At 40.9% G+C, this 15978-nt stretch overlaps 1 non-coding gene across 1 annotated transcript; it reads left to right on the forward strand.

The window, feature by feature from the left end:
- Positions 1 to 422: 422 nt before the first annotated feature.
- On the forward strand, positions 423 to 503 carry TRNAL-CAG (transfer RNA leucine (anticodon CAG)). Its single transcript has one exon. It is a non-coding gene; the product is annotated as a tRNA-Leu (tRNA).
- Positions 504 to 15978: the final 15475 nt, after the last annotated feature.

The raw sequence follows: 15978 nt of genomic DNA on the forward strand, positions 1-15978 counted from the left end.
CCCTTCGACAGTATGGAAGCCCGCCAAGTGACAGCTTCTCAAGCCCGTCGACTAGTGGAAACAGGCAGACACGGGTACCTTTTGGACAGAGAGGGGGAGGCCAATGTAGAGGATAGGGAAATTCAAGATGGGACATGCCATCTCGTTTCCAACGACCGACAGCTGGTCCAGCGAACATTGTAGAGACTCAAAGGTAGGCAGAGTCAAAAGCTCTGGCAATATGAAGCTCGAGAAGCATACAGGGCACCTTGAGATTATAGGAGGCTAAGGCTGTGCTAAATTATGTGTGCAGTTTTGCATTATCTCTCGGCAACTTTACAGAACCAAATAACTCAAAAGTGGAATGGAAGCGAGTATGATAGTTCGAGAGTTTGGGCAATAGTTCACTACAATAGAACCTAGTTTCGTTTAATTGTACGAACGTCAAGATGGCCGAGTTGGTCTAAGGCGCCAGTTTCAGGTACTGGTCCGAAAGGGCGTGGGTTCAAATCCCACTCTTGACAATTTTTCCTTTTTCTTTTTCTTTATCATTGCTGCGCCTGATAAAATCTGGTGTGATACTAGTTTTCTTGGGGATAGTTCAAGTATTAACTCACTCGATGACAAGAAATTATTATTCAATTGTCTCACTCGATGACGGAAAAAAAAATTTGCTATTGCTTCTAGGAACAGTAAGCATTCGTTAACTCACTCGATGACGAGAAATGTGACTTCTTTCTCAATGTTTGTTTAATTTTATTCAATTGCACATGGTGGAAGTGTTGAAGCCTGATTGTGTACCATGAAATGTGGAATTTCATGTGAATACTGGTTTGGTGGGATTAAGAGGGCTGCATGTACTGGTTTATTAAATATCTTATGCAATTTAATCAATGGCTGTAGTTTTTTTATTGTTTTCCTCATAAAGATTTCAGTAGCAGTTTTAAAGATAATAATTAATTCCCAAACAGAATTGCTATTGCTGTGAAGTTTCTTGTGCTAGTACTATTCTACCTTGCTTCTATTGAAATGTGTCCAAGGCTGGTAGTATTTCCTTAAATATGAAATCTTATCAGCATATTGGATTTTGCCCCACTGAAAAAAATGCACACACGGTATACCTTGTATTCTTCAAATATCTTGCTGTTTGGAAATGTGGTAACCAAATCCAGTTTTCTAGTAGTAGCATTTTTATTCCTGTAGTCAGGATGTGGCTGGAAACTGAACCTAATGTTTAATGCAATGATTTTGATGTGTTAATAGTGACTTGTTTTCTTCTTTTGGAATGCTGCTGTTCTTCGCTTTTCTTCCAATTAAACTTGTACCACATGAAAATGGATCTGGCGCCATTGAGAAGAGTGCACATGCAGCGTGTACCCAACATTTTGTGCACTCCCTTAATGAAGTACGCTGCCAGCTGAGGACAATTGGTGCTCATCTCATAGGCTTGGAATGTCTTGTCTGACAAAAATGAGAGAATGATACTTCATGACCAGAGGGGGCATTTCAGCTCTCTACGAGTCCACCTTCAGAATAACCCCCAAGTAAATGTTGATAACACTTCTGTTTCCTCTATGCCAAGTATGAATGGCTTATGCAGAGAAAATACTGGTCCACTCTCACCTCCGTGTGTGTCATGCCATAATATTTCAATACCGGTCAATCAAATGTTGGACATCCTGCTATTTTTGTGGAATGAACTATCAGTACCCAAGGGAATACATCAGTTAATATATCAACAAGTGGTAAGCAACAGTATCAACTTGGAATGAGTTGCAGTCCCCTTGCGTGGTCCTCTGGGAAATTGAGTAGATGTTCAATCTCTTGAGGCTTCAATGGAGTGACTTTGTTCTTTCCAACCCAGAAAAGATTCTCCTTTTTTGCACAGATTGATGGCATATTTTTTTAACACTTCGAGGTGGCGGATTGCCTGCGCTGGCAAGATCACACTTGATCCTTTCTGTCAGCTCTGCACTTGCCACACTTGTTCGCAAGTAGTTGAGCTACGTTCTCGAGTCCCACGAAGGCCACCACTTCGTGTAATGAGGGAATGCCTCAAATATGACCTTTGGTGCTCTATTCTAATTTGGCAAATTATGGATGTAGCCTCTTTTCCTTGCCGTTGAACACAAATGCTTAGAATCCACAAACTTAGGTAGAATGTTATACAGAGATCTTGAAATGGTCGTCCATACACCTCTGGGAGCTTGGGCGACATTTTCATAGTAGAAAAAAGATGGTCCAATATCTTGTTTAAGAATCGTTCTGGTCATTCTAATTTATGAGTGGGGTATAATTGGGCAGGTTAAATCCAATCATTGGTTTTGGGAAAGGCATATATGTTTATCATGGCTGCAATCCAAATTGCATTGTGTTGTACCTCCATACAACTTCCTCTTTTTCTTGTTCTCTTCCATTATTCTTGCTTTCTTTCTCCCACCAAAGGAAGCGAAGCATCTACCTCTAACCTGCCAAATGTACACATATTGCAATGTCCTTACATCAAACTAAAAGAGGGAAGCGTTTTCTTATTTCAATGTACATCAAACTAAAAAGTACCTGGTGGCCTGATAAGTTAAATTCTCCTAAAACCAGTGATGCACTAATCGAATCAACTAATATAGGGATATGAACATCCGCACCTAGGAATATTTTAACAAACACACACACACACACACACACACACAGAGAGAGAGAGGGGGGGAGAGACACACACACACACAATATTTAAAATAAATATTGTGTGTGTGTGTGTGTGTGTGTCATAAGGTGCCTTTTCCACAGAAAAATGAACATTAAGGCAAAAAAATTAAAATGACTGATACCACATCTTGTCATATCCATATTAGCTCCATCTTCATAAAAAGCCCATTATCTACTAATGATTTGATCTTCTCGTCCTTCCCTAATATCTCTCGTACAAAATCCTGCACAAAAATATAACAAAAGCTAAGATTAAAGAACACTTGTTATATATTACTGACTTCTTAATACCAACTAAATGACTAGCATTTCGTCCTTCCCTAATATCTCTCGTACAAAATCCTGCACAAAAATATAACAAAAACTAAGATTAAAGAACACTTGTTACGTATTACTGACTTCTTAATGCCAACTAAATGACAAGCATTTCGTCTCTTTACGAGGATTCCTTGAGAATAACTCCCAAGTAAATAGTTATAATACTTACAGTTTTTCCATGTGTATGAATTGCTTCTGCTGATAAAATTGAAAATACTGGCGCGGCCTCACCTCCCTATGTGTTGTGCCATAATATTCCGATGCCAATCACATTTTGGATATCCTGCTATTCTTGTGGCATGAACTATTAGTACACAAGGGGATACTTCAATTAATATATCAACAAGTGGTAAGCAACGGTATCAACTTGGAATGAGTAGTCATCCCCTTGTGTGGTCCTTTGGGAAACTGAGTAGATATTCAATCTCTTGAGGCTCCAGTGCAGTGACTTTGTTCTTTCCAATCCAGACAAGATTCTCCTCTCTACATTGATTGATGGCATATTTTGTAACACTTCGAGGCAGTGGATTGCCCGTGCCGGAAATATCACATCAGAACCATTTTGACAGCTTTGCACTTGCCACACTTGTTTGCAAGCAGTTCAGCAGTTTTCTCGAGTCCCAGGATGGACACCGCTTCTTGTAACGACGGAATGCCTCAAATATGGCCTTTGGAGGCGGAGGTAGAAGAGGTGATCTATTCTCAGTTGGAAAATTATGGATGTAGCTTCTTTTTCTTGTTGCTGCACACAAATGCTTAAAACTGACAAACTCAGGTTGAATGTCATACATAAGTCTTGAAATGGTCATCCATAAACGTCCGGGAGCTCGGGCCACATTTCCATTGTAGAACAAAGGTGGTCCATTATCTTAAGGTGCCCTTTCCATAGAAAAATGAACATCAAGGCAACAATTTTAAAATGTAGATACTGATTGCTTGTATCTACGTTGGTAATACCCCGAAGAGAAGGGGGTGATGCAGCACAACAACGGTAAGTGTTTCCCTCAGGTATGAAACCAAGGTTATCAATCTAGTAGGAGAATCAAGCAACACTATGTAAACAGCACCTGCACACAACAACAAAAATTTGCAAGCCAACGCGTAAGAGGGGTTGTCAATCCCTCCTCGGTATTGAGATAGATTAAATTGTATGAGATTTGATAAATATATCTAACTAAAACACAAAATAAAATAAATAAAGAAAAAATGCAGCAAGGTCTTTTGGTTTTAATATGACAAGAAATAGACTCGGGGGTCGTAGATTTCACTAGAGGCTTCTCTCGAGAAAATAGCATACGGTGGGTAAACAAAATACTGTTAGGCAATTGACAGAAAAGCAAATAATTATGACGATATCCAAGGCAATGATCATGTATATAGGCATCACGTCCAAGATTAGTAGATCGACTCCTGCCTGCATCTACTACTATTACTCCACACATCGATCGCTATTCAGCATGCATCTAGTGTATTAAGTTCATGGAAAAACGGAATGATGCAATAAAAACGATGACATGATGTAGAGAGGATCTATTCATGTAGGAATAGACCCCATCTTTTTATCCTTAATAGCAACGATACATGCATGTCATGTCTCTTTCTGTCACTGAGATTGAACACCGCAAGATCGGACCCATCACAAAGCACCTCTTCCCATTAGAAGAAAAATCAATCTAGTTGACCAAACCAGACCAAACCAAAGTTTCGGAGAAGAAATACGAGGCTATAAAGATCATGCATAAAAGAGTTCAGAAAATACTCAAATAATATTCATGGATAGATCTGATCATAAACTCACAATTCATCGGATCCCAACAAACACACCGCAAACAGTCATTACATCAAATAGATCTCCAAGAACATCGAGGAGAACATTGTATTGAAGATCAACAAGAGAGAAGAAGCCATCTAGCTACTACCTTAGGACCTGTAGGTCTGTGGTAAACTACTCACGCATCATCATAGGGGTAGCAAGGATGATGAAGGACCCCTCTGTGATCGTTGCCCCCTCCGGCAGAGTGTCGGAAAAGGCCTCTAGATTGGATCTTGTGGTTCTGAAACTTGCAGTGGCTGGAAAAGTGTTCCTCGACTCCCCTAGGTTTTTTGGGATTTTAGAATATTTATAGAGGTGGATGTAGCTCCAGAAGCTTCCCGTGGTGCCCAATGGCCACCAGGGTGCGCCTAGGCCTTCTGGCATGCACTGGTGCCTAGTGGGCCCCACAGGCCTCCTCCCGTGCACTTCTTTGGCTCCCTGGGTGTCTTTTGTCCAGAAAAATTCTCCAAAAAGTTTCATGGCATTTGGGCTTCTTTGGTATTGATATTCTGCAAAGTAAAAAATAAGCAGAAAACAACAACTGGCACTTGGCACTATGTCAATAGGTTAGTCCCAAAAAATGATATAAAGTTGCTAGTAAACGAGTATAAAACATCCAAAAATGATACTTTAATATCATGGAACAATAAAAAATTATAGATACGTTGGAGACGTATCAGATACCACATCTAGTAATAGCCATATTAGCTTCATCTTCAAAAAACCCCATTATCTACTAATGAGTTGATCTTCTCGTCTTTCTCTGACATCTTTCGTTCAAAATCATGCACACACGTATAACAAAAACTAAGATTAGAAAACACTTGCTATGTGTTATTAACTTCTTAATGCCAACTAAGTGACTGACATTTCAGCTCTTTACGATGATTCCTTGAGAATAACTCTCATGTAAATGGTTATAACACTTCGAGTTTTTCTATGCCAAGTATGAATGGCTTCTGTAGACAAAATGCTGGACCATCCTCACCTCTCTATGTGTCATGCCGCAATATTTCGATGCCAATCACATTTTGGACATCTTGATATTCTTGTGGCATGAATTATCAGTACACATGGGGATACTTCAATTAATATATAAACACGTGGTAAGCAACGGTATCAACTTGGAATGAGTTATCATCCCCTTGTGTGGTCCTTTGGTCAGCCGAGTAGACATTCAATCTCTTGAGGCTCCAATGGATTGACTTGGTTCTTTCCAATCCAGATAAGACTCTCATTTGAACTCTGATTGATGACATAATTTTTGAACACTTTGAGGTGGTGGATTGCCTGTGCTGGAAAGATTACACCTGAACCATTTTGTCAGTTTTGCACATGCCACACTTGTTCGCACGCAGTTGAGCTGCGTTCTCGAGTCCCAGGAAGGCTACCGCTTCTTGTAATGAGGGAATGCCTCAAATATGGCCTTTGGAGGAAGAGGAATAAGAGGTGCTCTATTTTAAATTGGCAAATTATGGATGTAGCCTCTTTTCCTTGCTGTTGCACACAAATGCTTAGAACCCACAAACTCAGGTTGACTGTCATACAAAGATCTTGAAATGGTCGTACATACACGTGTGGGAGCTTGGACCACATTTTCATAGTAGAAAAAAGGTGGTCGATTATCTTAATGTGCCTTTTCCATAGAAAAGATGAACATCAAGGCAACAGTTTTGAAAGTACCGATACCACATCTTATAATAGCCATATTAGCTTCACCTTCAAAAAGCCCATTATCTACTAATGAGTTGATCTTCTCGTTCTTCTCAGACACCCCTCGTATGAAATCTTGTAAAATGGTATAACAAAAACTAAGATTAGAGAACACTTGTTACACATTACTGACTTCTTTAAGCCAACTAAGTGACTTGCATTTCACCTCTTTACGACTAGTCCTTGAGAATAACTCCCAAGAAAATGTAATTAACACTTCAAGTTTTTCTATAAAAGTATGAATGGCTTCCCCAGACAAAATATAGGCCCAACCTCACCTCCCTAGTCGTGCCATAATATCCCGATGCTAATCACATTTCAAACATCCTGCTATTCTTGTGGCTTGAATTATTAGTACACAAGGTGATGATTCAATAAACATACAAAAAAGTGGTAAGCAACAGTATCTACTTGGAATGAGTTGTCATCCCCTTATGTGGTCCTTTGGGAAATGGAATAAATATTAAATCTCTTGAGGCTCCAATGGAGTGACTTTGTTCTTACCAATCTAGAGAAGATTCTCCTTTCTGCACTGATTGATGACATATTTTTGAACACCTCGAGGTGGTGGATTGTTCATGCTGGATAGATCGCACTTGAACCATTTTGTCAGCTTTGCACTTGCGACACTTGTTCGCAAGCAGTTGAGCTCTGTTCTAGAGTCCTGGGAAGGCCACCTCTTCTTGCAATGAGGGAATGCCTCAAATATGGCCTTTGGAGGCAGAGGAAGAAGAGGTGATTTGTTCTCAGTTGGCAAATTATGGATGTAGCCTCTTTTCATTGCTGCTACACACAAATTCTTAGAACCCACAAACTAAGGTTGAATGTCATACAGAAATCTTGAAATGGTCGTCCATAAATGTCTAGAGATTTGGCCACATTTACATAGTAGAAAAAATGTGGTGCATTATCTTAAGGTGCCTTTGAGAAAAAAATGATCATCAAGGCAACAATTTTAGAAGGACTAATAACACATATTGTAGTAGCCATATTAGCTTCATCTTCAAAAAAACATTATCTACTAATGAGTTGATCTTCTCGTCCTTCTCTCACATCTCTCATCCAAAATCATGCACAAAACTATAAGAAAAACTAAGATTAGAGAACCCTTGCTATGTATTACTGACTTATTAATGTCGACTAAGTGATTGTCATTTTAGCTCTTTACGACAACACCTCGGGGAATAACTCCCTAGTAAATGGTTATAACACTTCCAGTTTTTCTATGCCAAGTATGAATGGCTTCTACAGACAAAATGTTGGCCCGACCTCACCTCCCTATGTGTTGTGGTATAATATTCCGATGACAATCACATTTTGGACATCCTGCTATTCTTCTGGCATGAACTAAACATACACAGGGATGCTTCAATCAATATATCAACAGGTGGTAAGCAACAATATCAAATTGGACTAGGTTGTCGTCCCCTTGTGTGGTCCTTTTGGAAACAGAGTGGATATTCAATCTCCTGAGTCTCCAATGGAGGGACTTTGTTCTTTCCAAACCCAGAAAAGATTCTCCTTTTTACACTGATTGATGGACCATTTTTGAACATTTCGAGGCGGTGCATTGCACATGATGGAAAGATCACACCTGGACCATTCTGCCAGCTTTGCACTTGCCACACTTGTTCGCAAGCAATTCAACTGCATTATCGAGTCCCAAGAAGGGCACCGCTTCTTGTAATGAGGGGATGCCTCAAATATGGCCTTCAGAGGCCAAGGAAGAAGAGGTGATCCGTTCTCAGGTGGCAAATTATGGATGTAGCCTTTTTTCCTTTCTGTTGCACACTAATGATTAGAATGCAGTAACGCACAAACTCAGGTTGAATATCATACAGAGATCTTGAAATGGTCATCCATACACGTCTGGGAGGATGTGCCACATTTTCATAGTACCAAAAAGGTGGTCCATTATCTAAAGGTGCCTTTTCCATAGAAAAATTAACATCAAGGAAACAATTTTAAAAGGACTGATACCACATCTTGTAATAGTCATATTAGCTTCATCTTCAAAACAAACCCGTTATCTACTAATGAGTTGATCTTCTCATTCTTCTCTAACATCTCTCGTCCAAAATCATAAACAAAAGTATAACAAAAACTAAGATTAGAGAACACTTGTTATGTACTACTGACTTCTTAATGCTAACTAAGTGACTGGCATTTCACCTCTTTACGATGAGTCATTGAGAATAACTCCCAAGTAAATGTTGATAATACTTCCAGTTTTTCTATGCCAAGTATGAAAGGCTTCTGCAGACAAAATACTAGCCCAGCCTCACGTCCCTATGTGTCGTGCCATAATATTCCAATGCCAATCACATTTCGTACATCCTGCTATTCTTGTGGCATGAACTATTAATATACAAAAGGGGATACTTCAATAATTATGTCAACAAGTGGTAAGCAATAGTATGTACTTGGAATGAGTTATCTTCTCCTTCAAGGCTGTGGATTTCTCGTGCTGGAAAGAATGAGTTATCTTCCCCTTCAAGGCGGTCCTTTGGGAAACTGAGTAGATATTCAATCTATTAAGGCTACAATGGAGTAACTTTGTTCTTTCCAATCCAAACAATGTTCTCCTTTCCACACATATTGATGACATATTTTTTAACACTTCATGGCGGTGGATTGCTCGTGCTGGAAAGATGACACCTGAAGCATTCTGCCAGCTTTATAGTTGGCACACTTGTACACATGCAGTTGAGCTCTGTTCTCGAGTCGGAGGAAGGCCACCGCTTCTTGTGATGCAGGGATGCCTCAAATATGGACTTTTGAGGCATTATATATTCTCAATTGGAAAATTATGGATGTAGCATTATTTTCCTTACTGCTACACACAAATGCTTAGAACCCACAAACTCAGGTTGAATGTCACACAGAGATCTTGAAATGGTTGTTCATACACGTCTGGGAGCTTGGGCCACATTTTCATAGTATAAAAAAGGTGGTCCATTATCTTAAGGTGCCTTTTTCATAGAAAAAATGAACATCAAGGCAACAATTTTAAAAGGAGTGATACTGATGCGGCTTGAACTACGTCGGTATTTCCCCCTAGAGGAAGGGATGATGTAGCATATCTACGGTAGGTATTTCCCTCAGTGATGAGACCAAGGTTATTGAAACAGTAGGAGAATCACGCAACACTATGTAAACGGTACCTGCACACAAACAACAAATACTTGCAACCCGACGTGTAAGAGGGGTTGTCAATTCCTCCCGGGAAAAAGATAGATAAATTTGTAGTAGATTGGATAAATAGATCTAGCGGAAACACGAAATAAAATAAATAATAATAATTGCAGCAAGGTATTTTTGGGATTTTGGATTAATAGACCTGGAAATAAAAGCAAATAAAAATAGATCTCGAAGGCAAATATGATAAAGAAGAGACCCCGGGCCGTAGATTTCACTAGTGGCTTCTTTCGAGAAAAATAGCATACGGACTAAGGATCACTGGACAGGGGTCAAGAACATCCTGAAATACCTGAAAAGGACTAAGGATATGTTTCTCATTTATGGAGGTGACAAAGAGCTCGTCGTAAATGGTTACGTTGATGCAAGCTTTGACACTGATCCGGATGACTCTAAGTCACAAACCGGATACGTATTTATATTGAACGGTGGAGCTGTCAGTTGGTGCAGTTCTAAGCAAAGCGTCGTGGCGGGATCTACATGTGAAGCGGAGTACATAGCTTCTTCGGAAGCAGCAAATGAAGGAGTTTGGATGAAGGAGTTCATATCCAATCTAGGTGTCATACCTAGTGCATCGGGTCCAATGAAAATCTTTTGTGACAATACTGGTGCAATTGCCTTGGCAAAGGAATCCAGATTTCACAAGAGAACCAAGCACATCAAGAGACGCTTCAATTCCATCCGCGATCAAGTCAAGGAGGGAGACATAGAGATTTGCAAGATACATAAGGATCTGAATGTTGCAGACCCGTTGACTAAGCCTCTCTCATGAGCAAAACATGATCAGCACCAAGACTCCATGGGTGTTAGAATCATTACTGTGTAATCTAGATTATTGACTCTAGTGCAAGTGGGAGACTGAAGGAAATATGCCCTAGAGGCAATAATAAAGTTGTTATTTATATTTCCTTATATCACGATAAATGTTTATTATTCATGCTAGAATTGTATTAACCGGAAACTTAGTACATGTGTGAATACATAGACAAATAGAGTGTCACTAGTATGCCTCTACTTGACTAGCTCGTTGAATCAAAGATGGTTATGTTTCCTAAAAATAGACATGAGTTGTCATTTGATTAACGGGATCACATCATTAGAGAATGATGTGATTGAATTGACCCATTCCATTAGCTTAGCATTTGATCGTTTAGTATATTGCTATTGCTTTCTTCATAACTTGTACATGTTCCTATGACTATGAGATTATGCAACTCCCGGATACCGGAGGAACACTTTTTGTGCTACCAAACGTCACAACGTAACTGGGTGATTATAAAGGTGCTCTACAGGTGTCTCCGATGGTACTTGTTGAGTTGGCATAGATCAAGATTAGGATTTGTCACTCCGATTGTCGAAGAGGTATCTCTGGGCCCTCTCGGTAATGCACATCACTATAAGCCATGCAAGCAATGTAACTAATGATTTAGTTGCGGGATGATGCATTACGGAATGAGTAAAGAGACTTGCCGGTAACGAGATTGAACTAGGTATTGAGATACCGGCGATCGAATCTCGGGCAAGTAACATACCGTTGACAAAGGGAACAACGTATGTTGTTATGCGGTTTGACCGATAAAGATCTTCGTAGAATATGTAGGAACCAATATGAGCATCCAGGTTCCGCTATTGGTTATTGACCAGAGATGAGTCTCGGTCATGTCATAGTTCTCGAACCCGTAGGGTCCGCACGCTTAAAATTCGGTGACGATCGGTATTATGAGTTTATGTGTTTTTATGTACCGAAGGTAGTTCAGAGTCCCGGATATGATCACGGACATGACGAGGAGTCTCGAAATGGTCGAGACATAAAGATCGATATATTGGACGACTAGATTTGGACATCGGAATGGTTCCGGGTGAGACCGGGAATATACCGGAGTACCGGGAGGTTACCGGAACCCCCCGGGAGGTATATGGGCCTTATTGGGCCATAGAGGGAGAGAGGAGAAGGGTGCAAAGGAGGGGGCGCCCCCCCAAGCCCAATCCGAATTGGGAGGGGGGCCGGCCCACCTTTCCTGTTAGGGAACGTAGTAATTTCAAAAATTTCCTACGCACACGCAAGACCATGGTGATGTATAGCAACGAGAGGGGAGAGTGTTGTCCACGTACCCTCGTAGACCGAAAGCGGAAGCGTTGACACAACGCGGTTGATGTAGTCGTATGTCTTCACGATCCGACCGATCGAGTACCGAACGCACGGCACCTCCAAGTTCAGCACACGTTCAGCTCGATGACGTCCCTCGAACTCCGATCCAGCCGAGTGTTGAGGGAGAGTTTCGTCAGCACGACGGCGTGGTGACGATGATTATGTTCTACCGACGCAGGGCTTCGCCTAAGCACCGCTACGATATTATCGAGGTGTAATATGGTGGAGGGGGCACCACACACGGCTAAGAGATCAATAGATCAATTGTTGTGTCTATGGGGTGCCCCCTGCCCTCGTATATAAAGGAGCAAGGGGGGAGGCCGTCGGCCTAAGAGGAGGGCGCGCCAAGGGGGGAGTCCTACTCCCACCGGGAGTAGGACTCCTCCTTTCCTTGTTGGAGTAGGAGAAGGGAAGGGAGAAGGAGAAGGAAGGAAGGGGGCGCCCCCTCCCTAGTCCAATTCGGACTAGTCCATGGGGAGGGGTGCGGCCACCCTTTGGGGCCTTTCTCACCTTTCCCGTATGGCCCATTAAGGCCCAATACGAATTCCCGTAACTCTCCGGTACTACGAAAAATACCCGAATCACTCGGAACCTTTCCGATGTCTGAATATAGTCGTCCAATATATCGATCTTTACGTCTCGACCATTTCGAGACTCCTCGTCATGTCCCCGATCTCATCCGGGACTCCGAACTCCTTCAGTACATCAAAACTCATAAACTCATAATAAAATTGTCATCGTAACGTTAAGCGTGCGGACCCTACGGGTTCGAGAACTATGTAGACATGACCGAGACACGTCTCCGGTCAATAACCAATAGCGGGACCTGGATGCCCATAGTGGCTCCCACATATTCTACAAAGATCTTTATCGGTCAAACCGCATAACAACATACGTTGTTCCCTTTGTCATCGGTATGTTACTTGCCCGAGATTCGATTGTCGGTATCTTAATACCTAGTTCAATCTCGTTACCGGCAAGTCTCTTTACTCGTTCCGTAATACATCATCTCTCAACAAACTCATTAGTTGCAATTCTTGCAAGGCTTAAGTGATGTGCATTACCGAGAGGGCCCAGAGATACCTCTCCGACAATCGGAGTGACAAATCCTAATCTCGAAATACGCCAACCCAACAAGTACCTTCGGAGACACCTGTAGAACACCTTTATAATCACCCAGTTACGTTGTGACGTTTGGTAGCACACAAAGTGTTCCTCCGGTAAACGGGAGTTGCATAATCTCATAGTCATAGGAACATGCATAAGTCATGAAGAAAGCAATAGCAACATACTAAACGATCGAGTGCTAAGCTAACGGAATGGGTCAAGTCAATCACATCATTCTCCTAATGATGTGATCCCGTTAATCAAATGACAACTCATGTCTATGGCTAGGAAACATAACCAGCTTTGACCAACGAGCTAGTCAAGTAGAGGCATACTAGTGACACTCTGTTTGTCTATGTATTCACACATGTATCAAGTTTCCGGTTAATACAATTCTAGCATGAATAATAAACATTTATCATGATATAAGGAAATAAATAATAACTTTATTATTGCCTCTAGGGCATATTTCCTTCAGTCTCCCACATGCACTAGAGTCAATAATCTAGTTCACATCGCTATGTGATTTAACATCAATAGTTCACATCACCATGTGATTAACACCCATAGTTCACATCGTCATGTGACCAACACCCAAAGGGTTTACTAGTCAGTAATCTAGTTCACATCGCTGTGTGATTAACACCCAAAGAGTACTAAGGTGTGATCATGTTTTGTTTGTGAGATAATTTTAGTCAATGGGTCTGTCACATTCAGATCTGTAAGTATTTTGCAAATTTCTATGTCTACAATGCTCTGCACGGAGCTACTCTAGCTAATTGCTCCCACTTTCAATATGTATCTAGACCGAGACTTAGAGTCATCTAGATTAGTGTCAAAACTTGCATCGACGTAATCCTTTACGATGAACCTTTTGTCACTTCCATAATCGAGAAACATATCCTTATTCCACTAAGGATAATTTTGACCGCTGTCCAGTGATCTACTCCTAGATCATTATTGTACTCCCTTGCCAAAATTAGTGTAGGGTATACAATAGATCTGGTACACAGCATGGCATACTTTATAGAACCTATGGCCGAGGCATAGGGAATGACTTTCATTCTTTTTCTATCTTCTGCCGTGGTCGGGCTTTGAGTCTTACTCAATTCCACACCTTGTAACACGGGCAAGAAACTCTTTCTTTGCTTGATCCATTTTGAACTTCTTCAAAACTTTGTCAAGTTATGTGCTTTGTGAAAGTCCAATTAAGCGTCTTGATCTATCTCTATAGATCTTGATGCCCAATATATACGCAGCTTCACCGAGGTCTTTCATTGAAAAACTCTTATTCAAGTATCCCTTTATGCTATCCAGAAATTCTATATCATTTCCAATCAGCAGTATGTCATCCACATATAATATCAGAAATGCTACAGAGCTCCCACTCACTTTCTTGTAAATACAGGCTTCTCCAAAAGTCTGTACAAAACCAAATGCTTTGATCACACTATCAAAGCATTTATTCCAACTCCGAGAGGCTTGCACCAGTCCATTAATGGATCGCTGGAGCTTGCACACTTTGTTAGCTCCCTTTGGATCGACAAAACCTTCCGGTTGCATCATATACAATTCTTCTTCCAGAAATCCATTCAGGAATGCAGTTTTGACATCCATTTGCCAAATTTCATAATCATAAAATGCGGCAATTGCTAACATGATTCGGACAGACTTAAGCATCGCTACGGGTGAGAAGGTCTCATCGTAGTCAATCCCTTGAACTTGTCGAAAACCTTTCGCAACAAGTCGAGCTTTATAGACAGTAACATTACCGTCAGCGTCAGTCTTCTTCTTGAAGATCCATTTATTTTCAATGGCTTGCCGATCATCGGGCAAGTCAACCAAAGTCCATACTTTGTTCTCATACATGGATCCCATCTCGGATTTCATGGCCTCAAGCCATTTTGCGGAATCTGGGCTCACCATCGCTTCTTCATAGTTTGTAGGTTCGTCATGGTCTAGTAACATAACCTCCAGAACAGGATTACTGTACCACTCTGGTGCGGATCTTACTCTGGTTGACCTACGAGGTTCAGTAATAACTTGATCTGAAGTTTCATGATCATCATCATTAACTTCCTCACTAATTGGTGTAGGCGTCGCAGAAACCGGTTCCTGTGATGAACTACTTTCCAATAAGGGAGCAGGTACAGTTACCTTATCAAGTTCTACCTTCCTTCCACTCACTTCTTTCGAGAGAAACTCCTTCTCCAGAAAAATTCCGAATTTAGCAACAAAAGTTTTTCCTTCGGATCTGTGATAGAAGGTGTACCCAACAGTTTCCTTTGGGTATCCTATGAAGACATATTTCTCCGATTTGGTTTCGAGCTTATCAGGTTGAAGTTTTTTCACGTAAGCATCGCAGCCCCAAACTTTAAGAAACAACAACTTTGGTTTCTTGCCAAACCACAGTTCATAAGATGTTTTCTCAACGGATTTAGATGGTACCCTATTTAACGTGAATGCAGCTGTCTCTAATGCATAACCCCAAAACGATATTGGTAAATCGGTAAGAAACATCATAGATTGCACTATATCCAATAAAGTACGGTTATGACGTTCAGACACACCATTATGCTGTGGTGTTCCAGGTGGCACGAATTTGTGAAACTATTCCACATTGTTTTAATTGAAGACCAAACTCGTAACTCAAATATTTGTCTCCGCGATCATATCGTAGAAACCTTATTTTCTTGTCACGATGATTTTCCACTTCACTCTGAAATTCTTTGAACTTTTCAAATGTTTCAGACTTATGTTTCATTAAGTAGATATACCCATATCTGCTCAAATCATCTGTGAAGGTGAGAAAATAACGATATCCGCCACGAGCCTCAATATTCATTGGACCACATACATCTGTATGTATGATTTCCAACAAATCTGTTGCTCTCTCCATAGTTTCGGAGAACGGTGTTTTCGTCATCTTGCCCATGAGACACGGTTCGCAAGTACCAAGTGATTCATAATCAAGTGGTTCCAAAAGCTCATCAGCATG

This window comes from Triticum aestivum, chromosome 3D, assembly GCF_018294505.1.
Source record: "Triticum aestivum cultivar Chinese Spring chromosome 3D, IWGSC CS RefSeq v2.1, whole genome shotgun sequence".
NCBI lineage: Eukaryota > Viridiplantae > Streptophyta > Magnoliopsida > Poales > Poaceae > Triticum > Triticum aestivum.